Source organism: Oryctolagus cuniculus, unplaced genomic scaffold, assembly GCF_964237555.1.
Source record: "Oryctolagus cuniculus unplaced genomic scaffold, mOryCun1.1 SCAFFOLD_178, whole genome shotgun sequence".
In the NCBI taxonomy this organism is placed as follows: Eukaryota; Metazoa; Chordata; class Mammalia; order Lagomorpha; family Leporidae; genus Oryctolagus; species Oryctolagus cuniculus.
The window spans coordinates 17,582-38,430 of NW_027208337.1; the positions used below are offsets into that span (position 1 = coordinate 17,582).

At 39.1% G+C, this 20,849-nt stretch overlaps 1 pseudogene; it reads left to right on the forward strand.

The window, feature by feature from the left end:
- Positions 1–19,149: 19,149 nt before the first annotated feature.
- LOC138848236 (cyclin-G1 pseudogene) lies at positions 19,150–20,564 on the forward strand (annotated as a pseudogene).
- The last annotated feature ends 285 nt before the right edge of the window (positions 20,565–20,849 follow it).

The window sequence follows — 20,849 nt, forward strand, 5'->3', positions numbered from 1 at the left end:
TCTCTCATTTTACTTCTAAACTTCTGTTTCTCTTATCCCTGCGGCTTCCTGGTGCCTCGCCCTGCCGGCAGGCTCCACCCCGAAGCTACTTCTTGGCGCCTCGCCGGCTCTGAGCCGCTTCAGCCCGCGCCTCTCTCATCTGCGTGGCTCGGCTTTGCGCGCACACTCCGCGGTTACTCACTAGCCCTTTCGCGGCTGAACCATGGCCTCGCGCCAGCCCCGCGTTCCCTATCTATTCACACCCCGTGCTCTCTCTGCACGCGGCGGCTTCCGCGAGTCACACAGCGTAGCTTGCGTCTCCGCCACTAGCATTCAATCCAAGTTCCCCGGGCTAGCCTGGCGAATTCAACCCAGCATACGTCTCTGCCCCACGGTTTGGCTTCCCGTCCTTTGCTCCCCGGGCTAATCAGACGGATCCCAACCAGGCTTACATTTCCGCTTCTGGTTTTAACTTTTCGCCCCTTATTCCCGGGCTAACTTGAGAATCCCAAAGTGGCTTTCGTTTCCGCCTCGGCCTGCCCCCCGCGGCTTCAATTTCCCTAACATTTTTCTCTACCCGGTATGTTTCCCCAAGCTTTCCTCCAACAATACTCCTCCCTCATTTCTCCTGGCCTCTCCCCACAGTCCGCATCCGAGTCTGTTTGTTCTAGCTTTCACTTTCACTTTCAACCTTAGAGATTTCTCCCAGCTTCCCCCCGTAGTCCGTATCCGAGTCTATGCCTAGGCTTTCAATAGCTTCTTCCGGCACCTTTTTCGTCCGGCTTTTCCCTAGGCTGTTTGCTAGTCTCTCTCTCCAAAATTTTCCCATTTCTTCCCTCCTAAGTTTCATATCCGTCCTAGGTTTCCTATCCGTCCTAGGTTTCCTATCTGAGTCACGGCACCATTATGTCGCTCCCCCTCTTCATGGAGGAACGACACTAAACCCTGCCTAGGCTCCACATCCGAGTCACGGCACCATTATGTCACTCCCCCTCTTCGTGGAGGAACGACACAGGACCCTGCACTGTTCTTTCGTCTGCTTGGCCCTCCCCGGGTTTGCTGCTGGTTCTTCCCGGGTTGGCTACTATCCCTTCCACCTCCGTGGAAGGGCAGTTCCCCCTGGCCACATTCCCCACTTCCACAGGGGAGCGGCACACCGCCGGCCAGCTTTCTCGGGGGCTGCACAGGTGTTCCCTCAGATGTTCCCCTTAGATGTTCCCCGGTGCATGCCGTCTCTCTCCTCCTTTATAGTCCTCCTCTGCCAATCCCAACTCGGCTGCCCACACGCCGAGTACGCTGCTCTCCTCCAATCAGGAGCAAGTCCTACAGTTTATTGGTTGAACTGGAGGCAGCTGTGTGGAAGCTGTTTACTTCTCTCCCAGCGCCATATTGTGGGAGAGCAGATGCATAGAATAAGTCTTAATTCCAGTAACTCAGTCCAGTCCGGGCTGCTCCCCACAGTTCTGTAATAATTTTATGGTGTTGGGTCATAGATTTAGATCTTTAATCCATGCTGAGTGGATTTTTGTGTAAGGTGTAACATAGGTATCTTGCTTCATACTGCTATTTGTTTAAAAGACTCTCCTTGCTCCAAAAATTGGTTTTATCTCCTTGATCAAATATAAATTGGTTGTAGATGTTTGGATTGATTTCTGGTGTTCCTATTCTGTTCTATTGCCTATCCATCTGTTTCTGTACAGTACCATGCTGTTTTGATTATAATGGCCCTGTAGTATGTCTTGAAATCTGGTATTCTGATGCCTCCAGCTCTGTTTTTGTTGTATAAGACTCGTTTATCTATTTGAGGTCTCCTGTGCCTCAATATATGTTTCTATATGAATATCAGCATCATTTTTTCTAGATCTGATAAGAATATGTTTGATATTTTCATTGGTATCACATTGAATCTGTAAATTGCTTTTGGAGGAATGGACATTTTGATGATATTAATTCTTCCAATCAGTGAGCATGGAATATTTTTCCATTTTTTGGTATCCTCTTCTAGTTCTTTAAGATTTTGTAATTCTCATTATAGAAATATTTGACATCCTTGGTTAAGTTTTTTCCAAGTTATTTGGTTTTTTTCTGGTAGCTGTTGTGAATGGGATTGACCTTAGAAGTTATTTCTCAGTTCTGGCAGTGCCTGTATACAAAGGCTGTTGATTTTTATGTATTGATTTTATATCCTGCAACTTTGCCAAATTCGTCTATGAGTTCCAATAGTCTCTTAGTGGAGTTCTTTGGATACCTTAAATAGAGTCACGTTGTCTGCAAAGATGTATAGTTTGACATTTTCCTTCCCTTTTTGTACCCCTTGTAATTTCTTTTTCTTGACTAATGGCTTGGCTAGAACTTCTAGTGCTATATTGAATAGCAATGGTGAGATTTGGCATCCCTGTCTGGAACTGGGTCTCAGTGGAAACGCTTCCAACTATTCCGCATTCAATAGGTTGCTGGCTGCGGGTTTTTTCATAAATTGCCTTAATTATGTTGAGGAATGTTCCTTCTATACACAATTTGGTTAGAGTTTTCATCACGAAATGGTTTTGTAATTGATCAAATGCTTTCTCTGCATCTATTGAGATAATATATGATTTTTCTTCTGCAGTTTGTTAATGTGGTGTATCACATTGATTGATTTGTGAATGTTGAACCATCCCTGCATACAAGGATAAATCCCACTTGGTCAGGTTGGATGATCCTTCTAATTTGTTGTTGGATTATTTTGGCTTGAATTTTGTTGTGTATTTGTTGTATGTTCTTTAGAGAAATTGGTGTGTAATTCTCTTTCTCTACTACATCTTTTTCAGGTTTAGGAATTAAGTGATACTGGCTTTGTAGAAAGAATTTGTGAGGATTCCCTCTCTTTCAATTGTTTTGAATAGCTTGAGAAGAATCGGAGTTATTTCTTCAGTTAATGTCTGATAGAATTCAGAAGTGAATCTCTCTTGTCCTGGACTTTTCTCTGTTGGGAGGGCCTTTATTACTGATTCAGTTTCTGACTTTGTTATGGGTCTTTTTTTGGTTTTCTATGTTTCTTGCTTCAATTTTTGTAGGTCGCCTATGCCCAGGAATCTATCCATTCCTGACAGATTTCCCTGATTGCTGGCATACAACTCTTGTAGTAATTCATAATGACTCTTGTTATTTCTGTGGTGTCTGTTGTTACATTTCCTTTTCATGTCTAATTTTATTGATTTGTGTCTTCTCTCTCCTTTATTTGGTTAGTTGTGCCAATGGTGAGTCAATTTTGTTCATTTTTTTTCAAAAAATCCTTTCAACATTTTGCTTCTCTTTTGTGTTTTTTTGGATTCAATTTTGTTGATTTTCTTCTCTGATATTAATTATTTCTCTTCTCCTACTAGATTTGGGTCTGGTTTGCTGTAGTTTTTCTAGATCTTTGAGATGCATTGATAGTTCATTTATTTGGTGCCTTTCCAATTTCTTGATGTAGGCACCTATTGCTATAAACTTTCCTCTTAACACTGCTTTTGCTGTATCCCATACGTTTTGATATGTTGTGTTGTTATCTTCATTTGTTTCCTGAGAGTTTTTGATTTCTCTTTTGATTTCTTCTATGACCCAGTGTTCATTCAGGAGCATGCTGACATTCTCCATGTGTTTACTTATGCTCTAGAGAATCCTGAGTTGCTGATTTCCAGCTTCATTCCATTGTGGTCTGAGATGTATGGTATGATTTTGATTTGTTTTAAATTTGCTTAGACTTGCTTTATGGCCTAATATGTGGTCTATCCTAGAGAAAGTCCCATGCACTAGTGAGAAGAATGTGTATTCTGTAACATTAGGATGAATATTTCTGTACATATCTCTTAGATCCGTTTGTTCTCTAGTGTCAAGTAAATCTACTGTTTCCTTGTTGATTTCTGTCTGGTTGATCTGTCCATTGCTAAAAGTGGAGCATTGAAGCCCCCCAATATTATTGTATTGGAGTCTAAGTCTCCCTTTAAGTTCCTTAACATATCTTTTAAATCAACTGGTGCCCTGTAATTAGGTGCATATACATTTATAATAGTTACATCTTCCTGTTGAATTGATACCTTAATCATTATATAGTGCCTTTCTTTGTCTCTCTTAACATTTTTTGTGTTAAAGTCAATTTTTTCTGATATTAAGGTGGCTATATCAGCTCTTTTTTTGGTTTCTTTTGGCATGGAATATCTTTTTCCAACCTTTCACTTTCAGTCTGCATGCATCTTTGTTGGAAAGATGTGTTTCTTGAAAGCAGCAAATAAATGGGTTTTGTTTTTTAATCCATTCAGCCAGGCTGTGTCTTTTATTTTAAACTTTTATTTAATGAATATAAATTTCTGAAGTACAGCTTATGGATTACAATGGTTCCCCCCCGTAACTTTCCTCCCACCTGCAACCCTCCTCTCTCCCACTCCCTCTCCCCTTCCATTCACATCATGATTTTCAATTATCTTTATATGCAGATCAATTTAGCGTATATTAAGTAAAGATTTCAACAGTTTACACCCACACAGAAATACAATGTGTAAAATACTGTTTGAGCACTAGTTATAGCATTAAGTCAAAATGTACAGCACATTTAGGACAGAGATCCTACATGACGAGTAAGTGCACAGTGACTTCTGTTGTTGACTTAACAAATTGCAATTGTTGTTCATGGCATTAGTAATCACCCTAGGCTCTTGTCATGAGTTGGCAAGGCTATGGAGGCCTTTTCAGTTTTCCGACTCTGATCATATTTAGACAAGGCCATGGTCAAAGTGGAAGTTCTCTCCTCCCTTCAGAGAAAGGTACCTGATGACCTGTTCTTTCCACTGGGATCTCTAGAGAGTTGAGGCCATTTACTTTCAGTGCAGCTACTGATAAGAAGTGACTTTCCCCTGCCGTGTTCCCAAAGATATTTCTAATATATAGTTTGAACTTCCTGTGATCCCTTACTGCAAGGTTTTCTTCCTTTACCACCTTTCTGTTGATGACTGTGTTTCTGTGTTTCTGTTTGTAAAACATCTTCAGCATCCTTTGCAGGGATGGATGAGTGGTGACAAATTCATTCTGTTTGTTATGAAAGGCTTTTATTTCATCTTTATTCCCAAATGAGACCTTTGCAGGGTATAATATAATAGGATAACTGTATTTTCTCTAAGTCTTGGGCTATATCTCACCATTCTCTCCCAGCTTGCAGGGTTTCTGATTAGAAGTCTGATGTGAATCTAATTGGAGATCCTTGAAAGTAATCAGGCATTTATCTTTTGCACATTTTAGAATCTTTTTCCTATGCTTTGCTGTGGTGAGTTTGATTACAATGTGTTGTGTTGATGATCTTTTCTGGTCATGTCTGTTGGAAGTTCGCTAGTATTTTGCTTAAAAAAGGCATTCTAACACTTTCTCTTTCTCCATAACTTCAGAACCTACAAGAACCCAAAATCTTGTTTTTTATATATTGTATCCTATAGATTCTCAACACTATGTCTTAGATTTATAATTTTCTCTTGCAGACTTTAGCTAGACTGTATACTTTTCTGTGCTCTGTCTTCTAAGTCTGATATTCTCTCTTCTGCCTGATTTGGATTTTAAGGTTCTCAAATGCATTTTTTATTTGTTCTGTTGAATTCTTCATTTTCATTTTGTTTTCTCTTCAATATCTCGATTTCATGTTCTATTGAGTTTTTTCATTTCAGTTTTATTCCTCCTTATAAATTAAATAGGCAAACAAAAAAGCTGTCTGCACATTAATGTTTATTGCAGCTCAATTCACAATAGCTAAGACCTGGAACCAACCCAAATGCCCATCAACGGTAGACTGGATAAAGAAATTATGGGACATGTACTCTATAGAATACTATCCAGCAGTCAAAAACAATGAAATCCGGTCATTTGCAACAAAATGGAGGAATCTGGAAAATATTATGCTGAGTGAATTAAGCCAGGCCCAAAGGGACAAATATCATATGTTCTCCCTGATAGGCGACAACTAACTGAGCACCAAAGGGGAAACCTGTTGAAGTGAAGTGGACACTATGAGAAACAGTGACTTGATCAGCTCTTGACCTGACTGTTGATGTACAATGTAATACTTTATCCATTTTAGTATTTTTTTGTTCTAGTACTACTGGATGAACTCTTTAATTAACACACAACTATTCTTAGGTGTTTAAATTTTAACTGAAAAGGGATCTCTCTTAAATATAAGAGTGGGAATAAGAGAGGGAGGAGATGTGCAATTTGGGACATGCTCAACCGGACTTGCCCCAAATGGTGGAGTTAGAAACGTGCCACAGGATTCCAATTCAATTCCATCAAAGTGGCAAGTACCAATGCTATCTCACTAGTCCAAGTGATGAACTTCAGTTCACAATTGATCACACTGATAGGTCTAAGAGTCAAAGGGATCACAAAACAAGAGTAGTGTCTGCAAATACTAGCTGACAGAATCAAAAAGGGAGAGAACGATCCAACGTTGGAAGCAGGATACACAGCAGACTCATAGAATGGCAGATGTCCTAAATAGCACTCTGGCCTCAAAATCAGCCCTTAAGGCATTCGGACCTGGCTGAAGAGCCCATGAGAGTATTTTAGGCATGGAAAGCCAAGACACTTTGGAAAAAAAAGAAAACCTAAATGAAAGATCTGCTCGAGTGAGCTCCCAGTGGAAAGATTGGGGCCATCAAAGCAGGAGGTACCTTTCTCTGAAGGGAGGAGAGAACTTCCACTTTGACTATGACCCTGTCAGAATAAGATCGAAGTCAGGGAACCCAAAATGCTTCTATAGCCTTGGCAACTCACGACTAGAGCCTAGGGAGATTACTGACGCCATAAACAAGAGTGTCAAATTGTTAAGTCAACAACAGGAATCACTGTGTACTTACTTCTCATGTGGGCTCTGTCCTTAGTGTGTTGTCCAATGTGAAGTAATGCTATAACTAGTACTGAAACTGTATTTTTACACTTTGTGTTTCTGTGTGGGTGTAAACTGATGAAATCTTTACTTAATATATACTGAATTGATCTTCTGTATATAAAGAGAATTGAAAATGAATTTTCATGTGAATGGAATAGGAGAGGGAGCAGGAGATGGGAGGAGTGCGAGTGGGAGGGAAGTTATGGGGGGGAGCCTATGTAATCCATAATCTGTACTTTGGTAATTTATATTTACTAAATAAAAAAATTAAAAAAGGATTTTAATTTCATGAGAGATTTTCTTTCATGTTCTCCATGGATTTTAGTAGTGCATGCTTTTGCTTTTGATTACTTCTGTATAATCTTATCATCAATTTTTGGAATTCTATTTCTTGCATTTCTTCTATCTCATCATCTTCATAATCTTGTATTGAAGTGTTCTGTTCTTTTGGGAGCATGATATTGTCTTCCTTATTCTTGTCTCTTGGGTTGTTGCATTTGTTGTTCAGCATTTGTGGAGGTACTCGTTGGTTTCTTCTTTTTTTCCCTCACTTTGGCAGCTTTTATCATTGTACTATGACTGTATAGATGAGTGGAATGTCTGCTTTCAGTGAATGTCTAGAGGCTTGTAGTGGATGTAGCCAGAGAGCTCTGTTCAGTTCTCTAGAGTTAAGGGCATGCCTAAGTTGATACTCTCCGGTTTGACATGGTAAATCTTCACTCTCTTTTTTTAATCAGAAAGGAATTATTTCTGCTCAGCTGAGCTCTTCTCCTTGATGGAGTCCAGTGCCTGAGCACTAGCCAAAGTGGATATAATATTCCTCCGCTCTGTCCCAAGGACCGCACAAAGGATCTGGGCAATTCTCAGTATAAGTTAAGATTTTCCAGCAATGTCTCTCACCAGGTGTCCAGGACTTCTGGAGCTTGTGGTATCCCACTGAGACTGCTCAAAGTCTCATCCACACCATGAGTTCTTCCACACACACTCATTTTTTTCCCACAGTCCTGGTTCTGAAGCTTCACACATTCACAAGCTCCTAACCTTCTGTTATTTCTCCCCACTGCAGTCAGGAATCTCCATTCAGCTGATTGCCAGGCACAGAAATGAGCTGGCGCAGCTGTTATGTATGTCCAAATTGGCCCCTGCTCTATTGGCTTGTATGGCTTTGTAAGGTGATCAGAGAGAAATGTGTTCATACCCTCTTTTTTTCTCTCCTCTAGTTAGGCTGGTGCACTTTCCCTCACATAGCTTCAAACCTCACTTCCTGTAGGGTCTTCCTTCTGCTTTTTCACCAGAGTCTCAGGCTCCTGCCATCTTCTCTCACCTCACTTTGCAGCAATGGTGCATAGGCTCTTGGATATTGGAGTCCTGAGCCATGGGTGCCCATGCCCTCCATGTAGTAGAGTTTCCTTTGCCTTTTTTTCATAACTCTTCCCCAAGACTACCACTTATTTAAAACTATTTTCCCCTGGGCTAGAGAAATAAGCTCCCTCCCTATTCTGCTATCTTGTAACCACCACTGGCTTGCCAATAGGCTTCTTCTAAAGGGCATTTGTAGATTGGCAGTGACAGCAAGCAGAAAGTAAGGTCACTGTGTACTTCCTACCTCCTGCTAGCAGGTGGCTTCCTCTATGACCAACCAACATCCTGCATGGAGAGCATGTTGGCTGCAGCTAAAGAACAACATTCACAATGATCATCACCCAAAGCCGCAACCCCGTGGGAGACCTGGATTCTCAGATATGTTATATCTACTTGGCTCAGTTTTGGTAGCTTATATGTATCCACAAATAAACATTTTTTTTTACATTTTTTATTTATCCTTGTTAATATAAATTAGTGATGCCTATTATATCTGTGATATGCATTGTAGTTTCCCCTTCTTTGATTTTATTTACTTGAACCTAGTTTTTATAACCTAGTGAAAGGATTGTTTCTTCTATTAAAAATAAAATCTTTATTTTGCTTATCTTTAATGTTAACATTCCATTTATGACCTATGCTATTAATTTCATCTTGTATTTGGTTTATTCTTGTTTTCTAGGACTCTTGAGATGGATACTTAGGTTGTTGATTGGAAATCTTTCTGTTTAGATGTTTGGCCATGGCAATGTCTGTGTATAGAAAGGCTATTAACTTTCGTGTGTTAATATTGTATTCTGCTACTTTAAGAAAGTTTTTTTTATGAATTCTAATCATCTACTAGTGGACTCTTTTGGCCTCCCTATATTGAGAACCATGTCATTTTCAAATAGGAATAATCTGAATTCCCACTTTTTAATTTGTATCCCTTTGATTTCCTCTTCTTATCAAATGGGTATGTCTAAAACTTCAAGGTGTATATTGTTTGTCTTTTTAAACAATAAAATTATGAACTGAATTAATAGAAAAATACATGATGAGGCAACAGAGATATATGACTAAATGTTTTTAATGATGGATCTGAAATGACTAGTGTTTGTGGCACACATAATTTTGCAATGGGATTGGCCACTGCTTGCAATGCTGGCCTCCTATATTGTAGTGTTACTTTGTGTATATTCTATTAATGAACCTGGGAAGGCAATGGAACATGACCCAAATGCTTTGGAATGTGCCCATATAGCAGATGTAAATAAAATTACTTGCTCCTGGCTCTGTCCTCGCCAAAACCTGTTTATTTTAGCATCTTGGGAAGTGAGCCAAGAAAAAGATGCTTCATGTGTCTGTGTCTCTGTTTTTGTCTTTCATTTCTCTGCCTTTCAAATAATTAAATATTTAAAAAGAAAAGGTTAAATTCAGTTAATAATCCTTGAGGTTATTTTAATTAGCTAGACTCACTCTTTGTTCATCACTCCCTTTATTTATGCCACTTGGACTATATAATCTTCTGTATTCAGGACAAATTAATCACTATAGCTTCCTTATTAACTCAGAAGAGTCAAAGGAGTGGCTTATGATTAGCCAATTTTTGGTGAGTATGATGTTCACAATTTTTCTCATATTGGAGTTTCCCTTGGAAGCTGTATCTCCATTCCCAGAAGGAACAACTCCTGTTGGCAGAGGTGTGTGATGAACAAAGAGAGCAAATTCCAGGAAAGGACATAGAAACTCACAAAGTCCATGGTGCTGAGCTAGCTCATTAATCCCTGAAATTTCATTTTTATCTCAAGCAATATGAAATTGAGACCTATTTTTTCATCATGTACTAGTTTCTGAGCTCTGAGATGAGGGAACCTAGGCTTGGAAGGTCAAGTTTAAGGTTCCCACATTTGTAGAATATCACTTAGGACAATGGCAGTATAGAGAAAACACAGGAATTTGAACAGGGAAAATCATATCTGTGCAATAAAGGAAACCAGGGAGATGTTGTGGGACTAAAACCAGTACACTGTCTTACTCCCACTGAAGTTCACATTAGCCATGGCCATTCCCTGTTAGACAAGAACAACAGTGGCAGTAGAGGCTCTATGTAATTCTTGTGTTGATATCTTGCATGAGTTATAGAAGAAACTAGCGAACAGAGAAAGTTAAGATCTGACTCTCAGAGCTATAAATAAAGATTTGATAGATCATCAGATGAATGTATAGAGAAATGGATTTCAAGAGTTTTGAATTAATTCCCAGAGACTGGAACTTTTGCTTTGTGCAATGAATTTAAATGCACCCACAGTAAGACTCATTATTTTATTCTCGTAAATGTACTGTAGTAGTTTTCTGAATTCTGGAATATTACCCATGAATAACACACTAATTATTTGATTAGGTCACAGCAAATAACTTGATGGAGTAGATATAAGTTGCCATAGGAATATTAGCTTCATGTTTAAGTATCTTAAAGTAGAATAGCATGATGTTTTCCATATTTTATACATGTATCTGTGACAAGCAGATGTGTGTTTAGAAATACAGTATGATTATCAGAATTGAAAACAAAGGGAAAGCAAATAATAATCATCATAAAACCTGTTCCCACATTTGAATGTATCCATTTTTAACTTTTATTTACTAAATATAAATTTCTAAAGTACAGTTTATGGATTACAATGGCTTCCCCCCCCATAAATTCCCTCCCACCCACAACCCTCCCATCTCCTGCTGCCTCTCCCATTCCATTCACATCAAGATTCATTTTCAATTATCTTTATGTACAGATCAATTTAGTCTATGTTAAAAAAAATTTCAACAGTTTGCACCCACACAAACCAATTAAGTGTAAAATACCGTTTGAGTACTAATTATAGCATTAATTCACATTGAACAACACATAAAGGACAGAGATCTACATGAGGAGTAGGTACACAGTGACTCCTGTTGTTAACTTAACAAATTGACACTCTTGTTTAAGGCATCAGTAATCACCCTAGGCTCTAGTCATGAGTTGCCAAGGCTATGGAAGCATTGTGAGTTCACTGACTTCGATCTTATGTCAACAATACATAGTCAAAGTGGAAGTTCTCTCCTCCCTTCAGAGAAATGTACCTCCTTCTTTGATGGCCCCGTTCTTTCCACTGGGTTCTCACTCACAGAGATCTTTCCTTTAGGGTGTTTTTGTTTGTTTGTTTGTTTTTTGTTTTTTGTTTTTTGTTTTTTGTTTTTTTTGCCAGAGTGTCTTGGCTTTCCATGCCTTAAATCCTCGCATGGGCTCTTCAGCCAGGCCCGAATGCCTTAAGGGCTGACTGTGAGGCCAGGGTGCTGTTTAGGACATCTGCCATTCTATGAGTCTGCTGTGTATCCTGCTTCCCACGTTGGATGGTTCTCTCCCTTTTTAATTCTATCAGTATTAGCAGACACTAGTCTTGTTTCTGTGATCCCTTTGACTCATAGGCCTATCAGCATGATCAATTGTAAACTGAAGTTGATCACTTGGACTAGTGAGATGGCATTGGTACTTGCCACCTTGATGGAATTGAATTGGAATCCTGTGGCACGTTTCTAATTCCACCATTTGGGGCAAGTCCGATTGAGCATGTCCCAGATTGTACATCTCCTCCCTCTCTTATTCCCACTCTTACATTTAACAGAGATCACTTTTCAGTTGAATTTAAATACCTAAGAATAATTGTGTGTTAATTAAAGAGTTCAACCAATAGTTCTAAGTAGAATGAAAAAATACTAAAATGGATAAAGTATTACATTGTACATCAACAGTAAGACAAGGGCTGATCAAGTCACTGTTTCTTATAGTATCCATTTCACTTCACCATGTTTCCCTTTTGGTGCTTGGTTAGTTGTCACCAATCAGGGAGAACATGTGATATTTGTCCCTTTGGGACTTGCTTAATTCACTGAGCATGATGTTTTCCAGATTCCTCCATTTTGTTGCAAATGACAAGATTTAGTTGTTTTTTACTGCCGTATAGTATTCTATGGAGTACATGCCCCATAATTTCTTTATCCAGTCTACTGTTGATGGGCATTTGGGTTGATTCCAGGTTCTAGCTATTGTGAATTGAGCTGAAATAAGAATTCATCTATTTTTAACACATGCCTTTCAAATATGAGTTTGAAACCCTAAAATTTAACCACTAGAGTTCCACTTCATTAGTGTGTGGTTGAAGATGAATTCTTTTGCATCATGCATTTTGTCTTGTGAGTCAAGTGATTACTCGGGAAACATACAAATCATTCCTCTTGTTTCTTTTTATATCTCAAAGAAACATTTTATTTAATGAGTACCAATCTCATCAGTACAACTTTAGGAATATAGTGATTCTTCTCACTATGCTGCCCTCCCTCCTCCACTCTCACCCCACTCCTCTTCCCTTGCTCATTCCAAGTTCCATTATCCTTTAAGATACATTTTTATTTAACTTTATACATAGAAGACCAACTTTTACAAAGTAGATTTCAACAATTTACACACACGAACAAACACACACTGACAAACACACACACAAACCGAGAACCAGTTTTACAGTTAATTCTCATAATACAATTCATTGCGGACAGAAGTCCTTTATGAAGAGTATGTGCACAGTGACTCCTGTTGTTAATTTAACAAATAACACTCTTATGTATGATATCAGTGATCACCCGAAACTCTTGTCATGAGCTGCCTAGGTTATAGAAGCTACAAAGGCTATAGTAGCCTTTGTATCCAAAATCTGTGTCAGTATCTAGACAAGTCCACAAGCAAAGTTGAAGTACTCTCCACCTGTCAGACAAAAGTACATCCTTCTTTTATGGCCACTTATTTCCACTGGGGTCTCTCTCACAAAGATCCTTTATGTAGAACATTTTTTTACCACATTGTCTTGGCTTTTTATGCTTGAGTTGCTCTCATGCAACTTTAACCTGACCAGAATGCCTTATGGGCTGATTCTGAGGACAGAGTGTTTTTTAATGTGATTCTCATTCTATGTTTCTTCTCTGTGTACTGCTTCCCATGTTGGAATATTCTCTCCTTTTTAATTCTGTTTATTTTGACCAGACATTTCATATTATTTATATGATCCATTTAACATGTAATCCTATCTATATTATCAATTTACCACTTAATATGTTCACTTTAAAAATTTTTACTATCCAGTTTGATGGGATTTGAGGTCCCATACCAAGATTTTTTTTTTTTTTTTTGAGCATTGAAGAATTTTTTTTTTCTTTTATTTAATGAATATAAATTTCCAAAGTACGTCTCATGGGTTACAATGGCTTTCCCCCCCATACCGTCCCTCCCACCCACCACCCTCCCCTTTCCCACTCCCTCTCCCCTTCCATTCACATCAAGATTCATTTTCGATTATCTTAGTATACAGAAGATCAGCTTAGTATACCTTAAGTAAGGATTTCAACAGTTTGTTCCCACACAGAAACATAAAGTGAAAAATAATAGATGATTTTTTTTAAATGATGATGAAATCAGATCAGACCTATTGTCATGTTTAATCCCAGTGAGAGTCAAGTTGGGAATTGATAGTTTCTTTTTTTTTTTTTTTAACAGAAGATCAGTTTAGTGTACATTAAGTAAAGATTTCAATCGTTTGCACCCCCATAGAAACACAAAGTGAAATATACTGTTTGAGTACTCGTTATAGCATTAAGCCTCAGTGTACAGCACATTAAGGACAGAGATCCTACATGAGGAGTAAGTGCACCGTGACTCCTGTTGTTGACTTTACAAATTGACACTCCTGTTTATGGCATCAGTAATCTCCCTATGCACCAGTCATGAGTTTCCAAGGCTATGGAAGCCCCTTGAGTTCTCCGACTCTTATCTTGTTTAGACACGGTCATAGTCAAAGTGGAGGTTCTCTCCTCCCTTCAGAGAAAGGCACCTCCCTCTTTGAAGACCTGTTCTTTCCACTGGGATCTCACTCACAGAGATCTTTTTGCCAGAGTGTCTTGGCTTTCCATGCCTGAAATACTCTCATGGGCTTTTCAGCCAGATCCGAGTGCCTTTAGGGCTGATTCTGAGGCCAGAGTGCTATTTAGGACATCCGCCATTCTATGAGTCTGCTGAGTATCTCACTTCCCATGTTGGCTCACTCTCCCCTTTATTTATTCTATCGGTTAGTGTTAGCAGGTACTAGACTTGTTTATGTGCTCCCTTTGACTCTTAGTCCTTTCATTATGATCAATTGTGAACTGAAATTGATCACTTGGAATAGTGAGATGGCATTGGCACATGCCACCTTGATGGGATTGAATTGGAATCCCCTAGTATGTTTCCAACTCTACCAATTGGGGCAAGTCAGCCCGAGCATGCCCCAAATTATACATCTCTTCCCTCTCTTATTCCCACTTTTATGTTTAACAGGGATCACATTTCAGTTAATTTTCAACACTTAAGAATAACTGTGTGATAATTACAGAATTAAACCAGTCATATTAAGTAGAACAGACAAAAAAAAATACTATGAGGGATAATGTATTAAGTTGTCCATTAGCAGTCAGGGCTATGCTGATCAAGTCACCATTTCTCATAGTGTCCATTTCACTTCAGGAGGTTTCCTTTTTGGTGTTCAGTCAGTTGTCACCGATCAGGGAGAACATATGGTATTTGTCCCTTTGGGACTGGCTTACTTCACTCAGCATGATGTGTTCCAGATTCCTCCATTTTGTTGCAAATGACTGGATTTCGTTGTTTCTTACTGCGGTATAGTATTCTAAAGAATACATATCCCATAATTTCTTTATCCAGTCTACCATTGATGGGCATTTAGGTTGGTTCCAGGTCTTGGCTATTGTGAATTGTGCTGCAATAAACATTAGGGTGCAGACCGCTTTTTTCTTTATCAATTTAAACTCCTTTGGGTAAATTCCAAGGAGTGGGATGGCTGGGTCGAACGGTAGGGTTATATTCAGGTTTCTGAGGAATCTCCAGACTGATTTCCATAGTGGCTTGACCAGTTTGCATTCCCACCAACAGTGGGTTAGTGTCCCTTTTTCCCCACATCCTCGCCAGCATCTGTTGTTGGTAGATTTCTGTATGTGAGCCATTCTAACCGGGGTGAGGTGTACCTTTAGATGTAATCTGTAGGAAAGTATGCAGGACAATAGAGCTTCACAGTTACAAAATTCCTCCTTCCTGTGTTATTCCAAACATTATGCTTAATGAGATTTATTTTCAATTGACTTTATAACCCTCCACTGTGATACGGCATTGACTAAACAAGTTCAGAGTTGGTGAACTCTAGGGGCTCCCATAGCCTAGACAGCTCATGACAAGAGCCTCGGGTGATTGCTGACATCATAAATAAGAGTGCCAATTGTTAAATCAACAACGGGAGTCACTGGGTACATACTCCCCATGTAGGATCTCTGTCCTTAATGTGCTTTACTATGAAACTTAAAGACAACATTACTAGTTGAACAATACCCTATACCTTGTGCGGTTGTGTAAAGGCAGCCTGTTGAAATCCTTGCTTAGTATATACTAAGTTGATTTCTGTATATGAAGGTAATTGAAAATGAAACTCGATGAAGAGCAGGATGGGAGAGCGAGTGGGAGAGGGAAGGGTCACAGGAGGGAGGGAGGATGGGGGGGAAGCCAAAACAATACAAAAGTTGCACTTTGTAAATTCACATTTATTAAATAAAAAAACACATGATTAACACAATGTTATATTTATCTCTTTCTTTTTTTTAACTTTTATTTAATGAATATAAATTTCCAAAGTACAGCTTATGGATTACAATGGCTTCCCCCCATAACGTCCCTCCCACCCGCAACCCTCCCCTTATCCACTCCCTCTCCCCTTCCATTCACATCAAGATTCATTTTCAATTCTCTTTATATACAGAAGATCAGTTTAGCATACATTAAGTAAAGATTTCAACAGTTTGCTCCCACACAGAAACATAAAGTGAAAAATAATGTTTGAGTACTAGTTATAGTATTAAATCTCAATGTACAGCACACTAAGGACAAAGATCCTACATGAGGAGTAAGTGCACAGTGACTCCTGTTGTTGACTTAACAAATTGACACTCTTGTTTATGGCGTCAGTAATCTCCTTAGGCTCTTGTCATGAGCTGCCAATGTTATGGAAGCCCCCTGAGTTCACTGACTCTGATCCTATTTAGACAAGGCCATGGTCAAAGTGGAAGTTCTCTCCTCCCTTCTGAGAAAGGTACCTCCTGCTTTGATGACCTGTTCTTTCCACTGGGATCTCACTCGCAGAGATCTTTCATTTAGTTTTTTTTTTTCCCATAGAGTGTCTTGGCTTTCCATGCCTGAAATACTCTCATGGGCATTTCAGCTGGATCCGCATGCCTTAAGGGCTGATTCTGAGGCCAGAGTGCTGTTTAGGACATCTGCCATTCTATGGGTCTGCTGTGTATCTCACTTCCCATGTTGATCATTCTCTCCCTTTTTGATTCTATCAGCTAGTATTTGCAGACACTAGTCTTGTTTCTGTGATGCCTTTGGTTCTTAGTCCTATCATTATGATCAATTGTAAACAGAAATTGATCACTGGGACTAGTGAGATGGCATTGGTACATGCCACCTCGATGGGATTGAATTCAAATCCCCTGGTATGTTTCTAACTCTACCGTTTGAGGTAAGTCAGCTTGAGCATGTCCCGAATTGCACATCTCTTCCCTCTCTTATTCCCACTCTTATATTTAACAGCGATCACTTTTCAGTTAAGTTTCAGCACTTAAGAAGAATTGTGTATTGATTACAGTATTCAACCAAAAGTATTAAGTAGAATAAACAAAAAAAATACTAAGAGGGATAACATATTAAGCTGCTCATCAACAGTCAGGGTGAGGGCTGATCAAGTCACCATTTTTCATAGTGTTCATTTCACTTTAACAGGTTTTCTTTTTGGTGCTCAGTTAGTTGTCACCTATCGAGGAGAACAAGTGGTATTTGTCCCTTTGGGATTGGCTTATTTCACTCAACATAATGTTTTCCAAATTCCTAACAGGGATCACTTTTCAGTTAAAATTTAAACACCTAAGAATAGGTGGTCTTCCCAGGCCAAAGAAAATGAACACACCACCAGTAAGTTGTTTATTTTTGTTTGCATTATATTGTGATATAGCAGATTTATGAGTGTATTTTATTAAAATTGTGAAATAAATATTTGACAACATAAAATTATGATTATAAAGCATTAGAAATATCAAGCCTGATATCAAATTTGTTTCTAGTCTCTGTGCTGCTATAACAGTAACATGTTTATCATGTTATTCAAATTGGAACATAGAATCTCCTAAATTTTTGTAAAACATAAAGTCTGAATTTGTATTTATTGGTCTTATCGATGATATAGTAGAGGTGGTTCAGTACCAACATAGTTATATACACTGAACTAGTAAAAAGTTGGGGCCAGCACTGTGGCACAGTGGGTTAATGCCCTGGCCTGAAGTGCTGGCATCTCAAATGGGTGCCGGTTTGAGACCTGGCTGTTCCACTTTTTTTTGGTTTTTGTTTTTTTGTTTGTTTAAACTTTTATTTAGTAAAGAAGTACAGCTTATGGATTACAATGGCTTCCCCCCCCATAACTTCCCTCCCACATGCAACTCTCCCATCTCCCGCTCCCTCCATTCCATTCACATCAAGATTCATTTTCAATTCTCTTTATATAGGAGATCAATTTTGCATATATTAAGTAAAGATTTCAACAGTTTGCAGCCACATAGAAACACAAAGTGAAAACTACTGTTTGAGTACTAGTTATAGCATTAAACCACAATGTACAGCACATTAAGGACAGAGATCCTACATGGGGAGTAAGCGCACAGTGACTCCTGTTGTTGACTTAACAAATTGACACTCTTGTTTATGGCGTCAGTAATCTCCTTAGGCTCTTGTCATGAGCTGCCAAGGCTATGGAAGTGTTTTGAGTTCTTCAACTCCGATCTTATTTAGACAAGGTCATAGTCAAAGTGGAAGTTCACTCCTACCTTAAGAGAAAGGTACCTCTTCTTTGATGGCCTGTTCTTTCTACTAGGATCTCACTAGAGGAGATCTTTCATTTAGGTCCTTTTTTTTTTTTTTTTTGCTAGAGTGTCTTAACTTTCCATGCCTAAAAAACTCTCATGGGCTCTTCAGCCAGATCCAAATGCCTTAAGGGCTGATTCTGAGGCCAGAGTGCTGTTTAGGACAGCTGCCATTCTATGAGTCTGTTGTGTATCCCGCTTCCTATATTGCATCATTCTCTCCCTTTTTTATTCTATCAGTTAGTATTAGCAGACATTAGTCTTTTTTTAACTTTTATTAAATATATATAAAATCCAAAGTTCAGCTTATGGAGTACAATGACTTCTTCCTCAATGACTTCCCTCCCACGCACAATCCTCCCCTTTCCTGCTCCCTCTCCCCTTCCATTCACATTAAGATTCATTTTCAATTCTCTTTATATACAGAAGGTCAGTTTAGCATATATTAAGTAAAGGTTTCAACAGTTTGCACCCACACAGAAACACAAAGTGAAAAATACTGTTTGAGTAGTAGTTATAGCATTAAATCACACTGTACATCACTGTACACACTGTGTGTCTCGCTCCCATGTTGGATTGTTCTCTCCCTTTTTGATTCTATCAGCTAGTATTTGCAGACACTAGTCTTGTTTCTGTGATCCCTTGGGCTCTTAGTCCTATCATTATGATCAATTGTGAACTGAAGTTGATCACTGGGACTAGTGAGATGGCATTGGTACATGCCACCTTGATGGGATTGAATTGGAATAACCTGGTATGTTTCTAACTCTACCGTTTGGGGCAATTCAGCTTGAGCATGTCCTGAATTGCACATCTCTTCCCTCTCTTATTCCCACTCTTATATTTAACAGCAATCACTTTTCAGTTAATTTTCAACACTTAAGAATAACTGTGTATTGCCCTTCGGCTCCGAGCTGACCCTCCGGAGGGCAGTGTCATCTGGGCGGCGCTGCCAAGACCTCCACCCAGGACGGCTCCCCCTCCCCGGGCCTCTCCCCTCTTGACCGCGAGACCCCTCATCTCGTAGACCGCTGGAATCTGATATCGTGGGGGTGAGGTGAGAGCAGGCCCGGGGAGGGAGGTTACCACTGAGGAGCTGCAGCCGCTATCAAGATGATAGAAGTACTGACAACAACTGACTCTCAGAAACTGCTACACCAGCTGAACACTTTGTTGGAACAGGAGTCTAGATGTCAGCCAAAGGTCTGCGGCTTGAGACTAATTGAGTCTGCACACGATAATGGCCTCAGAATGACTGCACGGCTGAGGGACTTCGAAGTGAAAGATCTTCTTAGTCTCACTCAGTTTTTTGGCTTTGACACGGAGACATTTTCTCTAGCTGTGAATTTACTGGACAGATTTCTGTCTAAAATGAAGGTACAGCCCAAGCACCTTGGATCTGTTGGTCTGAGCTGTTTTTATTTGGCTGTAAAATCAATAGAAGAGGAAAGGAATGTGCCACTGGCAACTGACTTGATCCGGATAAGTCAGTATATGTTCACGGTTTCAGACTTGATGAGAATGGAAAAGATTGTATTGGAGAAGGTGTGTTGGAAAGTCAAAGCTACTACTGCCTTTCAGTTTCTGCAACTCTATTATTCACTCATTCAAGAGAACTTGCCATTTGAAAGGAGAAATAACCTTAATTTTGAAAGACTGGAAGCTCAACTTAAGGCATGTCACTGCAGGATCATATTTTCTAAAGCAAAGCCTTCTGTGTTGGCTTTCTCTATCATTGCCTTGGAGATCCAAGCACAGCAGTGTGTGGAGTTAACAGAAGGAATAGAATGTCTTCAGAAACATTCCAAGATAAATGGCAGAGATTTGACCTTCTGGCAAGAGCTTGTATCAAAGTGTTTAACTGAGTATTCATCAAACAAGTGTTCAAAACCGAATGTTCAGAAGTTGAAATGGATTGTGTCTGGGCGTACTGCTCGGCAATTGAAGCATAGTTACTACAGAATAGCTCACCTTCCAACAATTCCTGAAATGGTTCCTTAATTCATGAATTTGGATCATTGTTATTCTCCATAAAGGAAATTATCAGTGCTATAATTTTCTTTTACAATGGAAGAATTAAAATATCATTTCTTTTCAAAGTAAACAAAATGGAGTTGCAATAGCAAAGGGGAAGTTTCTACACTGATTTGTTCAGCTAATATTTGAAGACATTTAGTATATACAGAACCCTAAGGGTAAGGAATTATCTAACCTCTGATATGTATGTTAGGCATTTCATTAATCAGCATAAAAAAAGTATGTCCTCAACAACCCAAGTTTTAAAAGTAGCATTAAAATCATATTTTCTTATTGAACATCATCTTGCTCTCTGAAGACCTAAGCTCTGGCTCATTTAAAGATACACTAGCTGAGTAGGACAATAGGACCAAACTTTTGGATATTTGGACTAATTTGAGAATGTTAGCTTATAAGCAAAATCAGTATGAACTTTGATAGTGTATTTAAAGAAAAAGAAGATACAGCCAATCAGTCTTGATGTTGGGTGTCTGGAAACTGCAAGGGCGTCTCAACACTGTAGTTACTATAATATTTGGAATTCTGGGAAAGTAGTTACATGCATAAAAGATAAACTTGGGGTCACTGG